Here is an 18,451-nt window from a genome sequence, read left to right as displayed (position 1 = left end):
AATAACACTTCCCAAGCAAAACAGAAAAGCCTTTCTTTTCAGAGATTCCACAAAGACTCTGCGAAGAGAATTAAACAGTTTTCATTGTAAAAGACACAGGTTTTTTTTTATATACTATCATTATTTTAGTCCATCTGTACAACAAAAACTCTTCACCCAATAAAAAGCAGACAAACAAGTTAAATTGATAGAGAAGAAGTCAAGAAAAGGCAAGTCTGCCCCTGTGTACTTTGATCACAGGCCTGCCCGGCCAGATTGCAAGTCCCCAGCCCCAATAGCCAGATAGCACAGTGTTCAGCAGGTTCATTGTATGAACCGAGCCAACTGCCCCCCCCCCTCTCTACGAACCATCTCCTGATGCCACAGTGTAGGGTGCAGGCCAGCGGTAAACATGTTCCCAGGGCTGGAGTCAGCACTCCCGGAGCTGCCAGGAGCCCCATGGCTCAGCAAAGCTGCAGAAGAGGCTGGTCAGCGTTAGGGCTTACGACACACCAAACCTTTTCACATAAAAGTGCTTAGGCTCGGGGGGTCCAACCTCGCGGTCAGGACCAAACACTATTGTCAGAGGGCACACACTGATTAGTCTATGGATATTACTGTACTCACTGTGTGTGTTTCTAGGATTCACAGATTACACCCCCAGTTGGTAAAAAAAAAAAATTGTTCCAAAGTTGAAATTGCTGTAGTTGATTTAAATTGTCTGCACTTCGGCTTAATTTAATGTCTCTCTGTGTTTTAGAAAAAAAAAAAAAAAATGGAACCCAGGCTTCAATGTGTAATGCCTGTATAGGAACCTGTAACATTTTGTGCACTCAGGGGTGTCTTCTAAAGCTGTTTCAGAACTCAGTGTGACATAAAGAAACCACACTGCAGGTGTCTCGGAGGACCTACATCTGCAATCCTGTTAGTTTTTCTATGTCACATACAGTGGCAAGAAAAACTATGTAAGCCTTTTTGAATTTCATGAGGTTTTTTTTTTTACATTAATTTGTCATAAAATGTGATCTGATCTTTAATACAATGTGCCTAAAGTAATAACATGAACAAAATTCTGATCTTTCATGTCGTTACTGAGAACAACCATAAAAACCTCACGGTGCGAGCTAATTGGAGTCAGGTGTTTTTTGTTGACTGACAAAACCGCACAAGAAGAAGATGCCTATGTGTGTCATGCCTCGCAAAAAGGAGCTTTCAGAGGATCTATGATCAATAATTGTTGATTTAAATAAAGCTGGAAAGGGTTACAAAGTGATGTCAACGACCTTAAAAATTCACCAATCTACAGTTAGGTAAACAATCTATAAATGGTGAGACTTTGGGACTGTGGCTAAACTAGCAAGAAGTGGGCGACCAGTCAAAATGACCCCAAGAGCACAACAAACACTCCTTAATGAGGTGAAGAAACAACACAGAGTGACAGTCAAAGATTTGAAGGCATCATTGGAACTGCCTAACATCCGTGTTCATGAGTCTACAGTCTGTAAAACACTGAACAAGCAGGGTGTCGATGGCAGGACACCACAAAGGAAGCTGCTGCTTACTAAAAAGAACATTGCTGCACACCTGATGTGTGATGACTAATGAAGCTAAGATTGAACTATTTGGAAAGAAGAGACAGCCCTACATCTGGCATAAAAAGGGCACTGCATATCATCATGAAAACATCCCAGTCGTAAAGTATGGTGGAGGAAACATCATGAGTTGGGCCTGCTTTGCTGCATCAGGACCTGGCCACCTTGCAGTGATTGGGGGGGAAGATTAATTCCCAAGTGTATCAAAAAATTATTTCAGATAATGTGAGAATGTCTGTACGACAGCAGAAACTCTGTAGAAGTTAGGTGATGCAACGGTAAAATGACCCAAAACACCAAAGCAAGCCCTCAACTTAATAGAGATACTATGGAACGACACATAGGACGTACATTTAATATGGCAGAGCTAAAGCAGTTCTGCTCAAGCTCAAATAACACACTTTACACATAATTTTTGTGAGTATATTATTGAGTATGTAGGAACTTACTTATTAATTTCAACACACACAGGACACAGGGCAGCTGAGAGATAAACAGCATTAGATGTTGGAGGAGATAAACCAGTGACCTTTCAGTTATGGGAAAGCCAATCAGTCACCATGCCACCCTGAAGAAGTGGCTATGTAAGTTTTCATAGTGTGTGGGTGTTGGGGGGCGTACAGGGGTTAAGACAACATTCAGAAGATTGGTTATGATGAAGGGAAAAGCTCCTAAAAACAACAGGAATCATCTCAGATTTGTTTTAACAGTGTGTATATCATCAGATAGTCGTAGAGTGGAGGAAAGCCTGAACAATGGACACATTTCCACTACTGTAACACTAATGGTAATAAAAATATTCCCATAAAGAGTAATAGCCTGAGAGATTGTACAGATTATAAGTGCTTTACATACACTTTTTCAGGGCCATTATCACAAGCAGTTCTCACTTCATACATGCGTAGCCACTGCAACAGTTTCCTCTCACCTTTTTATGATTTGAATCAATAACATGGTCGACAGGTGAATTTAAAAACCTGTTTAAAAACCGCCTTAATTCATACTCATCTAAAGTGAAAACAGACAGTAAGAACAATAGTGATTCATTAGTAACAAACACATGCAATACTACAATTCGTTTTCTAAATGAAGCCAATCTTGGATCCACACTGACAGACATTACATGTGTACATGTGACATTGTTATAAATATAATAATATCCTTTAATGCGGTGGTTGTAGAAACATTGTGTACATGGACATGGGAGCATCAGCTTACATACATTAGTGTCTTGCAAGACAAAGCTTACAGTGTAGAGGCATCTGGCCATATGACGCACACATACACTGTGAAAAACTGGAGCACACGGAGCATATCAATAGTTGGCAGAAAACTGGAAAAGATCCCGCAAGAGTGGTTTGACAGGTTTACATTGATGTTTTGACTTTGCCTTTTTGCATAAACGTGTATTAGCTTAAACCATACTGACCGTTGTGCTGACTATCTGTGCTTCACAAAGTTAAAGTTAAAGTTGATAGTAAATCTGCAGCAAACAATTATACTAATAGTAAGTAGCTGTTTCATTAAGATCTGCCTAATAGAAAGAATTAGTTCACTACAGTTTTATAAGTAAACAAGTATGGCAGCTACTTTCTCAAAAGCTCACAAAAAGCAGTTGTTCCCCTTTATGAGCAAGGAGCAGAATTAAGAACAGCCTTAAACCAATAAAGAGGATGATAAAAGTTAAGATTAAAAAAACAGAGAGAGGAAGCCATGCCAGGCGTAAACTCTGCACATATGTCTCAGAGCTGCGGCTGCTGTGTTTTCTCATGCAGTAAGATACGAGGGAACCGCAGAAAGTGTGGGGATGTTCAACAAGTGGCATAAGTCCACCAGACCAGTGCAAACCTGACCTATCAGTGCACAGAGGAGAGGAAGCAGAAAACTCTCGAACACTGACATAAGCCTAGCAACAGGCTTCCACCAATGGCAGAGCAGAACAACAGTTTCAGGAACCAATCTTCTTGGCTCTCTCTCTCTCTGTGTCTCTCGCTTCTGTGAAAAAACAGAAAAGGAAAACAAGAAAAAAAGTTTTGCCGAGGTAAGAAGTTCACTCAACAGCTTTATCGGGGCTGTTACATAGAAGCTAGTTCAGTTTTTCTGATCTATTTTCCCAATTGTAACGTTTGCCTGTTTCAGTTTTAAATGCAGAAACCACACGGATCAACTTAGTCCAAAGATTTGCTCCTCTCAACGGTGACAAACAACTATTGAACTTTGTCACTGTAAACAATTTACAACTTTAGCAATGATTGTGAAGGAGATTATAACTGTGAACATACTACATATATACAAATATGCGGAGCGTTTTAAACCTTTTCACAGTCAGAGAGTGAAAACTGCAGACTAAGAGGGTATCCCCCCACCCCACTCTTCAAACACAGCTCTAGGTTCGAGCCTGTGCGTCTATCACTGAGCAGACTGGTGGGTTAACCCTTACCTGTCCAGCACACCACAACCTACACACTTTTCCCCTTGTTTATAAGCATTAAACCTGTTGATTGCAAGTTTCAGAGTCAGACATTAGGCTTTATGTTATAAGACAGGGTCGAACCAGTGTGGGAATTAACTGGACTAGAGATGCCTTTTTGGACCTCTTTGTGCAACTCTTGGTCCATTTTCTCCTTTTTCTCCCCAGTTGCCTTGCTCTGATCTGTGTGTATTCTGGCAGGCAATCAGAGTGGAGCGGTCTCGCCAAGGGCCGGCTTTCCTGAGAGGAGAGGCGTGCCCCCCAGACCAGCGGGTCCTAAACCAGCAACAGTAATACTGGGAGGAAGCAGTGCTGCCTGGATTCCACAAGAAGCACACACAAAAGAGGAGGAGGAAAAAAACTAGAGATAGAAAAGGAAAAGACACCTTGCTTTTGCGAATTTGTAACGCTAGGTGTAAACACGCACATACACAATTCCCTAAAAACTCTCTACAGACTGTGTGTCACAATTCAGGGGGAAAGGCGTTGGTCTGCAACCCTGGTGAGCACGTGAGGAAGAGTGAGTTCCCGGGGATGTTATTCTAGAGGGAGAGGGCAGCTGTCACAATACAACAGGCTCCGAGAGAAAAGATCCCATTGAAAAACAGAAAATACCAAAGCCTCCCCTGCTATCTTTAGTCTGATATGACACGGCCACAGAAATCAATGAAAAACTCAAAACCATTTGCTTCATCTGTCCTCTTTTGCCTCCATTTCTCTAATAACAACCCCAGCTGTCCTTTGACTCTATCACAAAGTTTACACATGGGAAACAAAGGAGATAACACAGCGGGGCGAGTCCTGAGCTGCTGCCAAAAGTTCAAAAGATGAAACTCAGCCAGTGTTTCGGACTCGGAGTACATGCACGGTGAAATCTAGGGCGAGCTTATCTCTGCTGTTATCAAAAAACATGGGTCTAACAAGCCTGATCAGCATTGAGACTCTAACAGCTCCTGTGGTGTGACGACGCCGAGTCCCTCCTGGCATTCCTGGCATTCACAGCTGCTTTTTTTTCACCTCCCTGACAAGACCTCGGCTCTGCTGACTGAGCAAAACATGACTCATCTGACTGGGAATTGAGCCAAAAAGTTGTTGATCATCTCCCTATAACTAATGGCTATTGTAAACCTGGCACAAAGGAGCCGACCCTTCATCTGTTTCTGTAAAAAGTACATAGAGGTGATGATTCAGTCTGAGAAACACCAAGAAACAAGTTCATAACAGCAGCTTTCAGGCGACCGCACTCCACCTAGTAATCCAAACGGGAGCCACTAAATCAAAAGGCAATAAAAACGCGATGAGTCGTTGAGCCAAACAAACATTTAAACCATTTTCATGTCTCTGCTCACAGAAAACAAAACTCAACAACATCCTTTTATACAACACAACAGAAGAAGAGATGAGAGCAGTGATCGAGCGTGAGATGGACCGGCTGAATGAGTAGACAAAAACAGACTGATGTAATAGATGATGGAGGGTGGAGCAAAGATCAGAAACTACAGGTCGCTGCATTAATCTTTACTTCTGTGACACCAGTTTCACTTCTACCCTTCTCTGTTTCCACTATCTATTCTCTCAATCTCTAAACTTCACCAGGACATATTTTGATTGCAGAGTGGAAGAGGGGATGTGATACTAGTGTACTTTAAGGGGGAGGAAGTGATATGGGCCTAAGAACCATTTTGGCAGGGTCCTATTACTTCATTAATAGGCAATGAGCCCTGGTACTGAATGGCAGAACAAAATGGCTGGCAGAACCTCATTTAAGTGTGACATCACGGTGGCTGCCACATAAATGTTTAATCGTTTATGAAATGTCACTTTGATTAGGTGGAAACTTGAGCACCTCGGTCTGCACTTTTCACTGGTCTTAACCGACTCAATGTTTCCAATTATTTTACAGATGCTGGATTTTCCAGCAAACAGAGGAGATAAGATGTGCAATGTCACAGCATTTATAAAAATTTCACAACTATTGGGGGTAAGCTGTTTAGCCACATGCTAATGACTGCATCAGATCAAGATACAGTTGAAGCCAGTGAATAAGCGTGTTGATGGCGTTTCTATCATGCGTCTGGCTGAGACCAACCTACTGCCAACAACACATTGCAATTTAGCCATTTAATGTATTTTTTGCCTCCTGTATACCGAGGCACCAAGAGTAAACCAAGAGTATATTAGGTAGGAAATCCTCGGACACAGACAATCTCCTGTTTTGTGCAGCCTGTGTGGAAGAACAACTCTCTCTGGACTTTGTCCAGACTTAATACTCTGGCACCGTCTATGAGAAAATGGTTAAAGTCAGTTGCATAAAGAAAAATTCTCCTTCTCCTCCTCTGGTGATGTTTTGTGCAAGTTTATATTCTATAGATATATGTGTAAGTTTGAGTTCAGCTAGGTAGGTGTCATTAACATGTCCTAATGTGCAAGGATAAAACCCAGGTATTATATACAAACGTGTAGGGGCTGGTTTTTCCTTCAGGTACCATCTGTTACGTTGTTGTTGTTGTTTTTTCCACTTTGCTGGGTAAAGTTGCTGTTTCCAGAAACAAACAGCATAATCCAGGAACAAAAAAAGGTCAGTCAGAGGTCAGTGAGACAGGTCTGAATAACACTGTATCTACCTGTAAATAGACTTAAGTGTACAGATTATAGCTTTGGAGTCACACACCTCTCATTTTCCTTCTGTTCATGTTTGTTCCTCTCAGATTCCACATCCAGTCTTTAGGTTTTTTACAAAAATATACAGACTCAAGCCACCTGACTCAGTGTGTGCAAACACAAGAGAGACAAGTACCAACATACACAATATCCTAGTACATGCACGCTGTCCCCTTGAGACTATAACCACCGAGTTCCTCAAATATGAAAACCCAAACCACATGACATTAGATCATGAGTTTGTACTGTCCAAAACAACAGCGAAAAAATGTAGAAAATGCTGACCTCGGCACATTAGCTTCTGGGGCTAAAAGTTGCCCATACATCCCTCCAATCAAGCAAACAAATAATTACAATCACTATATCGGCCCGTGCAGTTAGATGAACTGTAAAAAGGCTGTGATTTAGATAAATAAGTATGCAAGTGTGTTCTATGTTTGTGTTCAGCAGCAGTGAAGTGTGTGGTCACATCACTTCCGGGCGTGAAGTGTTGACAATTTAGCTCCTGTGTCTCTAGAGTTAGTAACTTCACCCAAAATTGAGGAAAGACATAAACTACTTTAAAATTCATCAGTGGACGTTCAGCAGCCAGAAAGACGCGTGGAAGAGCAGTGAATGTGCCAAACTGAGCAATAATTTATCCTCATTGTCACTGTAAACGTCTACTTTTTGTTAACTTGCAGTTAAATGGAACTCAAGTATTTAGGTTTAATTTGATTTGAGTTCAATAACATGAGTTCATTCTGATGTTTACATTCACTTTATTCAGCTCTGTTTATGTATCAGTCTACATGAAAATTTTGAAATTACAAACAAATTTAAAATAAAAAACAAAATAATAATAATAATAATAGGCCTGAATTAGCTCTTGTGCTGGTTCTTGACTTTCACAAACCCTCCATGGACCTGGTAACCCTGACAGAAGTGTGTCTGAATTGTGTGTGTGGTCCCCATCCTCATGCCACAGGTAGTGTTAAGGCATATTTGCTCTGAGGTTAATCAATTACAGGACTGTAACACAGAGAAAAGAACAAACCAACGGCCGCGAATCATTTGTATCTTTCCCCTTGTGGACTTGAGCCTGATTTAAATGTCTCACTAACACACTGAAGTGTCATATATAATTAAGAGATAAGATGGCTTCTGGCCACTGTAGCATGCACTGATTATATCACTGTGGTGACGAGAAACATTAGTCACTTTGTCCAGCCGAGCAGCAATTGAGTCGTTCCTTTTAAAACAATAAAGTTGTTACCTTTATGACTACTTTGATTGGATTATTTTTAGGTTTCACAAACACATTCAGTGATAACTTCCTGCATGCAGGAAGCTTGCAGTATCTCTGTAAGTGGTCTTACATAACTGACACAGGTGGACAACATTGTATTTACATCACCTTAAGGTCTGGCAGAATTCCTATTTGTGTCATGCTTAATAAACATATGAATCTATTGTGTTGAATTGCACTGATCTGGTCATCATAAGTGTTTGTGATAAAAGACGTTTGTGGAGCTTTAATTCTGTTGATTTTGTTTCTCAGTCAAACACCACATGTAAACAAAAAGTCTGAAAATTAAAATTCATACATTTATACCCTCTATTTTCAGCAAAAATGCATCTTGTTTACCAGAATCTGACAAGAAATGCCAATAACACTAATCAGACTCTCATAGACCCCCGCTGTAGCCAACCATATGGCTTTTATTAAGACTTTGCTCATCAGTGATTATGTCACACATATTGGATGTTGGGGTTAAAGAGTACAATCACGATGAATGAAAAGAGTGATGAGGGAAGAGTGATAAAAGGTAGGAGGGCAGAGGGAGAGGATTATTTGATCAGTGTGCTGAGAGAAAGCACCTTGGACCTTATCATGGATAAGTAAACAGCCCACACCGTCTGGAGTGACATCATTGTCCCAGAGAATCAATAACCAGCCGCTTCCTGTGCAGCGGGAAAATCGATGACTCTGTACACTAGATTACCTATTTGTGCCCACTCACCTGAGGAGGCACACACTGTCATGTAGAGTACATACATGGGGAGCATTAATAGAAACAAACCCACTGTCACAGTTTTCACCAAGGGAACGGTATCTGTGCAGCTTCGGTGCAGAGTCAGCACGCTGTGGGATTAGTGGCAGCTACAGCACGGTGTAGGCCTACTGTTGAAGTGTAAAGGGGATCAGGGCTCTGCCAAAACAGATTTCTATCAGGTTTACCACACCAAAAAACACACCTAAAACCAAAGCAGCTTCTCCCACACCTCCCTGACTTCCTCGCCTCTATTCCTTCAGCCTGTTTTGGCTCCATCAACAGTATGTTATTACACAATACAGGCTGAGTTCAGGGGTAAAGGGTAGTAAAATGAGTAGGAGGAGCCTAACTGTATTTTTAAACCACACAGGCATTTAGCATCACTCAAAGGACTCCTTGTAAATTTTGTCACCCATAAATGAGCACCTGGTATGTGGTCTGAGATGTAGCCAGCACTGACAAAACTGCAGCTGGATGTGTTCACCAAATGATTTCAGTTAAGCAGAAAATGCATTGCTTCTGGCTTGTTTTCCTCACTAAACATCCAGGACGAAAAGTTCAGCATCGTGAGCCCTGCTCTCAGATTGCTGCTATTCCCCTGCCAAGGCGAGCAGTGGAAGAGCGGGCAGCTAACTGACAGGACTGGATAAGGGGATAATGAGTAACTGAGCTCCGTGCAGTCCCCCATCACCTGTTTGTGTGAGAGAGCGAGACAGTGTGTGTGTGTGTGCGCGCGCGACAGGAAGGAGAGGGAATAAGAGACGAGACAGAAATGGAAACAGAGGGCGGGAAAGCTATCAAACAACACTAACGCAGTTCAACTCACATACACCAAATACAGGCTGTGTGATGTGTGAAGTGTGTGATGAGCAAAGTTACGAAGAGACGACTTCAACTCGCAAGAGACATAACTAAACAAAATGTGTTTACGTCCTGAGGTAACTAAGGTAGAGATGCATAAGAGTGGATGTATTTTCGTGCACAATGTGCAGATTGCATACAGTCTATTGTATATTTCCCTAGTTGGGATCGTAACGTGTGGTTAACCGCAGCAGCTCTTTCAGTACTGGTTTTGAGCGAGCACAACGAAACATGAACAGTGACCAAACATGACAAGCTCCTCTCGTTTTCGCTGTGTGCACTCACCTGGGACACCGTCTGTCTGTCCCTCCACATCCTGCTGAGACACCAAATGTTGTGTTGTAATAACGTCCAGAACGGGCTTATGGTGAAAGATGGTCGCCAACCGGCCACTGATCATATTCACAGATATTCTATTACACTGAATAGAGGCGTTTCCTGCCTCTTTCAGGAACATTATTAAATAGTTTGTTCTTCCACAAATCACAACATGGGTGGCAGTTTCAACTGTGTTAACGTCAGAGTTTTATACATGTTTTTCTAGCTTGTTCACGATGGCCAATGCTGAGTGTGTCTGATCCAGGATGTGCGTGTGTGTCATTGTCTGAGAGTGTGTGTTCATGCAAACGTCTGGAAAGGAAACCTATTCTCCTGATGCACTGGAGCAAAGTTCTGGCTAGTAGCCGATAAATCTCTGACCCTCCGCTAACCTGCCTGCAAGGCCGAGACAGCTCTCACTGCTCCGAGGACCATCCTGCTGGTCGAGGGTGCGTTCTCTACGGGACTCCCACAGGAAAGCTTCACACAATACTTGATACTGAGCGCACACAGACAAACTTTAACATGCTTAAAAGATAAATACACAATCACCCTCACATCTTAAATGTGCACACACACCGTCAGACAATGGACAGTGGAGCTGTGCCATAAGAGAAGGCTGTTGTCCAGTCACTGGGCAACTGGGGCAGCAGATGGTCATCTTCCCTACCAACTAACACCCGTCAGCAGGAAGGGGTGAGGGGTGAGGCTCAGCAGAGTTGTCTCCATCTCTGAGAGAGCATCTTAAACCAAGTACATAGTAATGACTCAGCTATAACCCATGAAGCAAATGAGCTGGACCCTGATAATCTGAAAGTCTGCACAAAGTTACAGCACAGAAATGGAAGGTTTAATAGACCCAGATGTAGTGAGTGAAACACAGCTTGCCCCAGAAAGAGGTACTGCTCTCTGTAGTGTTTGAAATGAATGCCACAGATTCAGAGCAAACAAACTCGGGTAAATAACAAAAGTAGAAACATGCATGAAAAAGGCAAAGTAGGAGAAAGGTCAATTCTAACGTGAAGAAGAAAAGTGGAAAAAAAAAAAGAAAAGCTGACAAATTACAGCTTCTGAGTGTGAAAGTTATGATTGTGGAGTATGCACTGGTGTGTGTTAGTATGCAGAACTGAGTGTGTGCAGGATCCAGAGGGGGAGGAAAGAAGAAGACGAAGAGTCAACTCGTCTAGTGTGTCCACACTGTAGAGGATTGTTTCTATTATTTGTTGGTCTCAGCCTTTGTTAATAAAAGAAAAAACAACAGCAACCCTGCATTTTCTTTTATATGTTTTGGGACAATAACAAGACTTATCTTACATAAAAAAAAGGACTTAATAACTGGGGCAGGGTAGGCAGACGCAGGAGAGACGTGAGCTATTTGTGCTCAGAAACAGAAAACAAGTTCGTATGAATGGAGCGTCTGTGTGCACGGGTAGAGTGCGCCTCCTTCAAGAAAATATGTTTGTTAGAGAGCGTTACTTCACACAGGAGGTATGAGAGAGTCAGGGAAACAGAAGAAGAAAGCAAAGAGACAGATCAAGGAAGAGCAAGAACAGGAGAAAGGCACCGTGCAAACAGGGGAAAGTGGCACAAGGAAGGAATGGTAAGTGAAGCAGAGAATGATGGGTGGTAAATGAATACCCCATGCCTGTGTTTTCTTTTCACTTGGCACAGAAATAAACCACAGTCTTGTTTTCGATCTTTTCATTCGAGCTGTTTACTTCTACTGTCAATGAATACTCCTCTGTCCCCATCACCATTCACCTTCCACGCCCCTGCTCCTCCTCTCCTTTGATAATTTGCTTTTCATCAACGCCTTGACGCAATCTCCGCTGATCGTTACTTTTGCCACCGGGACAGTTGAGAAGAATGCGGTCAAACCAGGATTCGCAGCATGGTTGACGGCCAGCTGATGCATTAGTCATCTCACCGAGAAGCCACTCGGGTCACGTCTGCGTAGGCAGATAGTTAAATTGTCAAAAAGGTGATGAATTGCTGTATTAGCACATTACATGTGGCATTATGACACATAATGTGCTTCGGAGAGCCTGTTAGTCGACTGAAATACACGGAAAACAAATAGGAAAACTGTTTTGGAATATTTTATGGTGCCTGGGATAGGACCAAACTATTTTTTCCCTCCATTACATTCTTTCTAAGAACGTCCTGGTGGATTCCTGAAAAGTTGTATTTCAGCAGAGAGTTTTGAAAAACAACATCAGCTGCCAAGGCATGCACAAAGACGATGATTTTTTTCATACATGTAACTACGACACTGCTGGGACTAGAAAACACTGTAGGCCACATCTACATCTTTTCCCCTCCTCACACCCCGCCTCCCTTCGTACACCCCATTTGCCTCCTCCCTAGTTACTCCCTTCACACAAACACAGGTCTCAATAACATGTCTTCAGATTGAGAAAGCGAGTCAACAGAGGGCTGGGGGCAAGAGAGAAAAAGGGAGAAATTGAGAAAGAGGGAGCGGGGAGGGGATTAAACTATATAGTAAGCAATGTTTCTTTCATTCTAGGCTCCCAGCAGGCCCCGCTTCAGTTTGATAAATAACAGGCCCCCTCAAAGCAACAGATGCTACAGCTCAAACCCCAGCAAATTTGTCAGTCCTGAGCCAAGGCTCTCCACGGCTGTTCCACATACAGACAGCCAGTGCTCATGGAAAAACAGGTCCCCCCTCTCCCTATGGCTCTACAGCCCCCCCGCCATGAAGACAACCCAGTTATAGAAAGCCCCCAAGTCCCCAGACTTCATCGAGGAGGTACATTCAAAACAATGACTCCCTCCCCCGCTGAATAAGGTCAGTGCACTCGCAGCTTTCTGGTCAATTTCAAGACTAATTCTATCATTTCATCGTGTTTGTATCTGCGGTTTGACGCCACGATCAGCGCTACTTTACTTTATCGAGCCGTCCAAGTTTCAAACATTCCCCACGCCGACACTCCTACGGCTCAAATTGTTATACAGCATGGAAACATGGTCTCTTTGAAACAGAGGCCTTTCTTTGGGGGAAGAGTTTTGGTATTTGTTCTGAAGTGGGGTTGTGCAAGTTGCTTCGTCTGACAGGCAGCGGATGAGATATTTAGGGATAAAGTTTTGGTTGAGAAGTGCAAACGAGGTGTGTGATTAGAAGTGTTGATGCAATCAGTTTTAGTGTGATACTGGGAGAGGACGTGTGGGTGCAGGGGCCCATCATCTCATACTCTTAAAGTCAGACTAGACGGACACCGCTGTGGAAAGACTGTTATTTAAAAACACATGACACTTGCGTTTCTGTTTTTGGCTTCTTTTTTTGCTTTCATGGGCTCTGCTTTTAGAAATGCTTCTGAATTCTTCCTGTTTTGTCTCCCCCCCCCCCCCATCTGTCTGCCTTTAGTGCGAACTACTGCTGCTGCGAGGTCAGCTCTGATATCAGACATCAGTCATGAACCAAATATACCAGCTACCGCTGCGTGATTGTCTGTGCTTCTCAAGTGCTCAGGAGTGGAGGGGTAGATAAGAACAGGTCTTCCTATCAGTCGCCCCAGTGGTTTCTATGGCAGCTACATACACAACTGGGGAACAGTCCCATGATCTCAGACAGGCCACAGTCTAGAGAAACATCCAGAGGGTCAAGATACAGTGACACTGACCAGCTTTAACAATATGAGCCTGAACCCATCCGTCCACATACTACACCTCACTGTCAACATCCACCGTAAATAAAAACTTCCATCCACAGATACAGTTACACTGACACTGGAACAGTATCTGTTACAGCTTGGAGGAGAGGGTCTATAGAGGTTTATATATATCGTTCAGCACATTGTTTTGGTTCACTCTCATCATTCGAACAGCATTATTTTCAGAGGCAGCAGTTTTCAGCAGAAACCCTTAAAAAAAAAAATCACTTGCACACAACTTGACCAGCATCAAATTGCACACAAAGCGTTTTGGAGCTTTTAGAAGCTAAAGAGACAAAAACACAACAGTGAATGTCAGCGTTGGATTTATCGGGTATCCGGAAACATGACTCCAAATACTGTTGCTCTTTATCAGTATAATGTGTAAATACGCTAGTGTTGCTCCCATGTGGCCATACATTGTTATTATTGTATGTTTAAATTTAGAATAAGGGTCCATTACCTGTACTGTAAGACTGATTTCCATTCCCATTCTAGCCCAGCTGAGATGTCAAGATGTCACGTCAGAGTAAAACAAACCAAAGTAAAGTAATGTTGACACTGACGAGATCCCTAAGGCCACAGGAGTACATTTTACGTTTCTACTTTAGGCTTTATTTTCAATCTGACCTATTTCATGTCTTCCAGAAATCCTGCAAGTTGTACATGTACACGGCATTTCATCTTCTGCAGGAGAAGGAACGTCGTCATTTTTCTACTGTTCTTCATCAAATCGATTTCGCTCTGTGACATCAGGGCATCTTCTACATTGAATGATCATGCAGCTTGGAATCATTTGAACACTTTTATTTATGAATAAAGTCTAAATAATTTGCCTCCTTTTAACAATTTTAGGAATCTATTACCTTATCTATTGTAAAAGTGACTTATCAATTCTTTACATGAAACTTTCATCATGTTCTGTGTTTTATAAGCAAACGAAAATGTTTCATTTATCTTTGTTTCACCAATGATCAAATACTGAGAATCAGAATCGACGTCATTTGCAGGTTTGTTTACAGAAACCACAGGTTTGATCTCAGTATCAACAACGCAGGAAAAAGTCTGATCAGGTGAGACTGATGAAAGAGGTTGGACACTGAGACCAAAAAGAAGATAAAACTCAAAGCGAGCAGAGACAGACAGCCTGGTTTCTGACAGGATTTTCACAAGCGCTGACATCACTGTGTGGGAAAGTTCATCCATGTCTTTTCTTATCTGTCTCTGACCTCATAGATGTCAGGTGGTGTTCCTGCACACAGATGGAGGTTCACATCAAAACACAGCCCTCTGTCCCATTTTCCATGTGAATCCTCATCCACACCTGCGTGTGCACACAGTTCACGCACAAAAAAAACACATGCACATACAGTCATACACAGTAGATTTCATTGCAGAACATGGCATGAAGGAAGTCTGACCAGGATTGTAGCAGTGCAGGAAGGAAGTGGAGCACACCCCTGGATCTGAACAGGAAGCAGTCAGGAAAAGAGGACAGGACACACACACACACACACACACACACACACACACACACACACACACACACACTTACAGCTCTTTAGTTAGGAGAATGAACACTGAATTACAGCATGAACATTTAATAGAAAGTCAGCAGATGAACTTTCAGCCGCCTTCTTCATTAGCTGTCCACTTTATACTTTTAGAGGGAGACAAATATAGAAAATATAGAAAGGCTGAGATAATTTTATAGATCATTTGTCCCATTCTATGTGCTTTTCAATGCTTTTCAATGCTTTTCACAGTGTGTGTCAAACTCCACACGATGTCCGGACCTGATTCTTCTAACTCTGTCCAGAGTTTATTTTTAAAAACAGCTAAAGTAGGCAAAGACAAAAGATTTTGTTTTTGTGGGATTTCTTCTACTCAGCTTGTGTTTTAGAGCTGGCGCACAGAAATATGGTGGTCCTTCTCACAGGCATGTTAATGGATATGTCACCAAAGCTGTTCCCAGTATTCTTCATGCTGTCCTCTGACAAGAGGATCAACATAATACTGTGTTCCCTCAGGACAGGGTCTGATCTGTGTCTATGAACCTGTGTGAATGTGAGTGTGTGGGTGTCAACTAACAGTCACCTGGAGTCCCTGCTGTGCTGCACAGTGAGTAACGATGAGTGGTTCTTCAGACACAAACCCACAAACACCTAAACATGTGGCTCTAATTCCAGAGAGCAGCAGCAGTAGTGTTTCACACCTTCATGTCAAATGTCTTGGAGTTGCTGAGCAAAGCTGGAGCCATGATGTTGTGCCGTGTAGTAATGCAACAGTTCAGCACCTTAGACTTAAAGAACTCATTTATATGCTGCATCAAACTGCAGATTACCAGATTACCAGTTTCAAAAACTTTCAACATAACGACAGCATCCTCTAGGTTAGTTTACAGTCCAGGACCTCTTTTGCATCTAATTCTCATCCCATTTCTTGTCAGCTCCATTTCTACCATTGTGTTTGGTTATTTGTGCACTTTGGGTTGGAGTGAACCTTACAAGTCAGCTTAAGGTGTATGCTTCACCCAAATCCCTGTGAATGGTTGAACAGCAACTAAACCCCATAATTAAACCATAATTAAACTATTATCAAATCCTGTTTCTGTCTGTGGGAGCTGTGAACAGCTAACATTTTAGCCTACGGACATAGTTAGACGACATTTCTCACAAACTAGCATGTTTTGATGCACACCTGATTACCTACACACACACACACACATATACACACACACACACACACACACACTTCTCTTTGAAGTAATTTAAAGTCACTGTCCAGTACGAAACTGCTGCAAAAGAAAAACAAAAACTGAAAAAACTAAAGGAGCATTCGAATGTCACTGTAAAAATTTCCACTGAGCTCCATTTTCTCTTCAGTGCCTCCGTGACTTATTAACAGCTTTCATTTGACTACATCATAAAATCAGGACGACAGAAGCCTCCTACTTTCTACATTTCTTAAAACTTTGAGAGCACAGAAGACAAAAACAAGCATCTGATACTGTGAGTGTGTGTGTGTGAGAGAGAGAGAGAGAGACAGAGAGTCTGTGTGTCCAATGTTTCCCTGATCTTTGCTGCGTAGGGGCCTTGTCTAAAGCAGCTGCACAGGCTTTCTGCCAAAATAACCACTCCCACTCTATCCTCTCTCACTCTGCCTTTTCATTGTCTAGTCAGCATCTCTAAATGTGCATTTTTTTTTTCCTCCTCTAATTCCCAGTATTACATTGCCTCAGTCATCTCCCAAACTCCCCATCTGCCCATTCTTCTTCTTTCCTACTTTCCTTTTTCTCTTCTCAAGTGTTTCTCAAGGGCGGTTCCGCTCTTTGGTTAATTTCTGGTCCTTCCTTTTCCTTTCTCTGTGTGTTTTTGGCTGTTCCCACTGCAAAATCAGTATCCAGTGTGTTGTCATTACTCAAGAAGCTTCGCTGTGCATGTGTCTATTTCCCTTCCTCGAATGTGTGTTATGTGGAAACACAAAAACATAAACTAGAGGACATATCAGTTTTGGCCAGTGCAGAATGTCACGTACGGAAATAAACTTGCTGCAGGCGTCACTCCAGGTTACCCCAGGTTTACATAACACTGGAGGGGCTGAGGTGGTGGTGGTGTTGACACATGACCCTCAGCATGTTGCATCCCAGGTCGTTTAGTTTCTTATTTCTGCTGGCATCTCTTACTACGATACCGAAGCAGCATGTTTCACTACACACTACACTTTGTTTTGGACTAGACAGCTATAGTTTAACCCTCCACAACTAGAACATCAACATAACTCCCTTCTTGTAAGTACTTACTTACTGACTAAACAACCAAAGCAGTGTTTTTAAAAGTTAGAAACACCTCATGTGTCTAAAGCCAACACATTTGGCTAAAGCAAACAGCATTCTGCATTTCATATTAAAGAGGAAAAGCTTGTTTGGCGCTCCTCAACATCTTTAGGCTGCACAACGCCAAGTTTAATCTGAACCATGCAAAACTGCGATTAGTCCAAACCTATAGCAACTGTTTTGTGATTATATGAAGGTCAGCATAAAAAGCTTCCAAATTCAAGCTATTCCAGGAAGAGCCAATCATTTTTATTGCACTCTCAGTGCCAGAAATTTGCAAAATGTCAGAAACAACCACAACACATATTTTGCTGAAGCCAATTTCCCCCAAAGTATGCATCAAATCCAGATGCCTTCTGGCCCTTCAGAAAAGTTAATGGTGCCATATAAACTAAAATATTTAAATGTCATTCAGCTGTATTTCTTCTCTGTCAACTTTCTCAACACTAGAGCTACAACTAACTTGATTAATCTTCGATTTTATTGCTTAATCAATGAATCATTGGCGTTGGGTGATTTTTGGAGTAAAAATGACCAACTGTTCAAAATAGTTGCTGATTTATTTTGAAGTAATTAGTTACCTCCCCCCTAGGATTTTGCACAATCAACATAACAAGGGTATTGTAACAGCTACCACGTTAATACTTTTCACTTAAAAAGTGAAAATCTTCACAACTGACACAAACTCACAAATGTTTTGTAGAGCAGTAGAGCACCAGACTGCTCCAACATTACCTAATGGTAAGATGAGGGACTTGGTATGACTCATCTTCTAATGTTACCTGCAGAAAGATTGAACTTTTTGGCATGTAGTGTTTCATTAACCTGGTGTGTCACGATGCAGCCAAGTGTGGCTTTCCAAATCACAATGCCAAATTACCTAACACTTCCTTTAATTGACTCTACATTTGTCAGAACCTGCTCCGAGTAAACAAAGATGACTGCAAAGACTTGATGATGATGAAGTGCTGCAACTCTAACATGACAACTGGTGGTGGTTAAAGTCTGATTTGGCCTTATTGAAGCAG

This window comes from Anabas testudineus, chromosome 24, assembly GCF_900324465.2.
Source record: "Anabas testudineus chromosome 24, fAnaTes1.2, whole genome shotgun sequence".
In the NCBI taxonomy this organism is placed as follows: Eukaryota; Metazoa; Chordata; class Actinopteri; order Anabantiformes; family Anabantidae; genus Anabas; species Anabas testudineus.
Note: the sequence above shows the minus strand (reverse complement) of the source record.